Source organism: Ascaphus truei, chromosome 1, assembly GCF_040206685.1.
Source record: "Ascaphus truei isolate aAscTru1 chromosome 1, aAscTru1.hap1, whole genome shotgun sequence".
NCBI lineage: Eukaryota > Metazoa > Chordata > Amphibia > Anura > Ascaphidae > Ascaphus > Ascaphus truei.
Genome location: NC_134483.1, coordinates 503,663,723 through 503,667,950, shown reverse-complemented (window position 1 = coordinate 503,667,950; position 4,228 = coordinate 503,663,723). Strand labels below are relative to the sequence as shown.

The 4,228-nt window shown below is 46.5% G+C and overlaps 1 protein-coding gene across 1 annotated transcript in view; it reads left to right on the top strand.

Annotated features, from left to right (window-relative positions):
• The first annotated feature begins 1,734 nt into the window (after positions 1-1,734).
• Positions 1,735-4,228, top strand: part of JAKMIP1 (janus kinase and microtubule interacting protein 1) — a 154,772-nt gene continuing 152,278 nt past the window's right edge. The window contains exon 1 of the mRNA XM_075569635.1: positions 1,735-1,879. The gene's annotated coding sequence lies outside the window, so the exon portion shown is untranslated. The remainder of the gene's footprint in view (positions 1,880-4,228) is intronic.

Genomic DNA, 4,228 nt, shown 5'->3' with positions numbered 1-4,228 from the left:
AGAGAGAGAGAGTGTGGTCAGAGAGTGGAGAGAGAGAGAGAGAGTGTGGTCAGAGAGAGAGAGAGAGAGTGTGGTCAGAGAGAGACACCAACTGCGCACTGCAACTGTTAGGTATGTATATACACCTTTGTTTTACTTAGGGCGCCGCGGAAAAATCCTGATCGCCTTGGGGAGCCTTGAAAAAATTCTGATTGCCTTGGGGAGCCTTGAACCGAAAAAGTTTGGGAACCACTGTTCTAAATATTGTTTTGGAATGGTCAAGGTTTTGATTTCACACCCGGTTTTGCCCATCACTACTTGGCAGCCATAATAGAAGTTTTGGGTTAAATTATTATTATTATTTTTTTACGTTATAAAAGTGAAATATAAAAAAAATTAGTGCGCGGAATTAAGTGTGCCGAGTACGCGCATTTTAAGTGAAACTTCTTTGTGTTTTGTCACAGAAGTTTGACTTAGAATGCGCGTGTGCGGCACACACGCCTTTGACCTATTTGCACTTCTAAATGTATAGTAACTGAATTCCTCGTGTCTGTGTGTTTGCGCGCGTTTGTGTGCCTGTGCTGCGGCTGCAACAGCTCCTGCGCATGCACGCCGAGTGCGAGAGGTCTCTGCATGCGGGCCTGCTGCCATAACGGCCTCTTCTGCCAGCATTGACGTCACTTCGGGACTGCACATCCGTCACCATCAAGACCATTTACTCCAAGGGAAATAATCATTTGATAGGTGCCAGCATAGAAGTTTCACTTCAAAAACTACAGTAGATTTGAATGTGAAAGGTACAACTTACTCTACAGTATTGTGAAGAAAAGAGTAGGCAGCGTGATACAATTTTTATTTTGTGGACCACCAGATGGTCAAGTTACAAGCTTCCAAACATCCACAGGGCTCTTGATAGCATACCCGATGTAAAACCCTATGTGGCGGTAAGCTGGAACATATCGAGGCCTATGTACCTAGCATCACAAAAGGCCTTTGTTTTTTTTTGTGTGTGTACGGAAATCTCATTTTAAACTGCGCTTGTATGCACATATATAATCCGGCTATAAATGTAAATGATATATATTTTTGGATCTTTGGTGCATAGAAATGAACTATGCTGGTGTACAAATGTTAATCATATTGTATGAACAAAAAAAAAGTTTGAATCCATAAAAATGAGTGTTATAATAGTCTGCCAAGTTGAACCTGCGTAAACTTTTAAAACCTGTTTATATTGTTGGTGCCGAATTTAAGTTGTTCATCAACCAAAAATGTATTTGACATACTGTAGCACAGATATTTAATTATAGTAGGTTAACAAAATGTAGTATTTTCACAGTATGGCTTTATGAATATTACACATTTATATTTACTAATAATTCTATTTTAATTTAAAATGTATCACTCGTGTATTGAACAACTATGCGTCATGTCTCAAGTCGCAGACATCATCACATAAAATACACTTTATGAAGGTTTGTACCACTTTTTAAGCCAACATTGACACCCCTGAAATGTTTTAAATTCTCTTTGTACATGGACCCCATCAACTATCTGTTGGCCCAATATAAGGTAACCTACAAGCTACTCCTTTTCCACTTGTTACTTTTCTGCAATGATGAAAGGACCCAATAAGGCTACCCACCCCCAGTTTGTTTGCTAAACCGCATACCATTTCATGATGAGTTACGATAAAGTGTTATCTGGCTGTAACATTCACATTGCATGTGCACTGCAGAGCATGGCAACTGCTATGAGCCAGAATGATTTGCTAGCAATGTCTTGGCTGCATCTTTAGTCAAATGAGAGGAAACGCTTGTGGCCGGCAAACATAGGAAGTGTTCTGTGAAGCAAGTAAACTTAGAAAATGAAAGAAAAGGGAGACCGTGAGCAGCTCAAGGTAAGCTTGTTTTTATTACTGTGTTTTTTCACCAAGCCATGTGAGAACTGGACTTTGGTACTGTGTGATGATTGTGAGTAATTGTGTTGCAGCAACTGTTGAATGCTGCTGCTTGTATAAGAGATCTGGGCTAAAGATGACAATTCATCTCAATCGCTTTCTATGCCTGTCCTACATTCGTAGTTCTTTCTATCTCCGTCTCTTGTACAGTTGTGTGAATGTCTCCAAATTTGCTTTATAAAAGTGTTTGCGATTTTCTCAATTTAGCCTATTCTGGAAAGTTCAGATTCGCTCAAATGCGTGAAATTTTGATAATTTGTGCCTGAAATTCAGAAAAATAGAAGTATATTAACCTGTCCATGGGGGGTCCTCCACTCCCGAGTGTAAGATCTCTCCTCCCCAGCTGAGCAGGTGATCTGTGCCTGCAGAGAATGGAGGGGAGTATCTGTTGGGCGGGGTCTTGCGTCAGAGGCGGGGTAAAATCTATCAGGCTTTCTGGTGTTGTGTGACTAGGGGCTGTATAAAGAGCCATGTGACCTGCAGTCACCTGGACCCAGTTGTGCAAATGTCTTCAAATGAGATTCAATAAAGAGTTATGTCTTGCACACCTATAGATGTATAATATAAGCAATATACGTGCGATTTGAGGTACCGGTGCTCCGTGGTTCAGGGAAAAAACCTGTCTGGTGTAATTTCAAAGTATATGAACAAAGTGGAGGTGTGTGTGTGTGTGTGGTGTGTGTGTGTGTGTGTGTGCGCGCCCAGAATGCATTTCTTTTCTACAAATCCGTAGTGCCCTGGATCCTCCACTTTGTTCAAATGAGATTCACCAAGTTTTTACGTGAAGAAAATATTGACAAATGTCACCTCGTTGGCAAATTTAACAAAGACCTTTCTCTTGGGGCACACCAAATCAGTGCACATTTGCTGAGACACCCCCACAACAGGACAGTCAGACAGAGGAGACTAGGGAGGTGGTGGGGGGGGGGAGGGGGCAGAGTCAGAGGGGGCAGGGACAGTCACAGAAAACACAGACTGGGCAGAAAATACATCACACGCACAAATCCACGCACTCGCCTCATTACCTGCCCATGCTGTGCCGTCCTCTGCTAGGACACTCCACCCAGGCTCCTGACACCACCTCCTGATTGGCTGCATTACCAAGCAGCCAATCAAGATACAGGCAGCTGCCCTGCTTTTTCCCCGCTCTGAGACATTGGGGAAATCACCCTTTTGATCCTCAGTCCCCCCAGGGTGCTGCAGAACCCCGGTAGGGAATCGCTGGTCTAAAGCAATTTTACAGACCTATTGGTTGCTCAAAGTGTTGAGCAAAGGTTGGGACATAAGATATACATTCAGAAAGGGAGGGGATGAGACTTATTATAACTGAAAACAACTACTGCTTTATGGTTGCATATGTAACGGGTATTCCACCCCACCCAATCGCATATATATTGTGGGTGCGTAGAACATATAATGTTACCAGGTGTGGTGCCTATACCTGTCAGGCTCACAGGAGGCTGCGCCTCCGCTAGTGAGAGCCTGGGGTGAATCCTCTGGAACGTTCTTTATTTCAGAGTGATACCTGCCCGGGGCTCCCACCCCGGGTCTGCAGACTACGTCAGGGATTCCGCCCGATCCAACATCGTCCTCCACACCGCGTTGGGTGAATTCCAGCGTGGATAATATGACCTTAGTCTCAGGGTCTTTGGTGACGTTCCGCGCCCAGAACCCACCTCGCAGGGCTGCACGGCTTCAGCGCTGTGTCCCTGACTATCCAAAGAGCTAATGGGGCAGTGTCCCTATCTAGGGCCTGTCCCTATAGCACCACAAGCTAAATAGTGTCTCAGGACCTAACTGGGACCTAGGGGGCTGCTGGCCTAATGCAGTGGGTCACTCACCCCTGCACTCACCTCCTTCCCCTAGCTTATCCTGGTCCTCACTGACTGCGTAGTTCCAAACCCGCGAAAATGTATCTTTTCTTGCCTGCAGGGCAATACTTCAGCCCTATTGGCTCCCTGGAGTCATGTGGCTCTGCCCCTATGCACCCTGGGGGCTGCAGTCCTGCCTTGCGCATGCGCGAGCTGTTTAGGACCTCTCGCGCTAGCTGGCATCCTGCGCTTGCGCAACAGCACTACACATGGCGGCGCCCTGCTTCCCGAGCCGCCGGGACCCTCTCGACGCGACCGCGGTCTTGGCAAAGGCCCGATCGCGTCCCCGGCAACCGGCCCGCTCGCGTCCCTAGCAACCGGCCCGCTCGCGTCCCCGGCAACCGGCCGCAACTCCCAGGTAACGCACTGCTCGCGCACCTGCCCCCTCACTCCCTGGCGCGCGGTGGCTGTGCGCTAA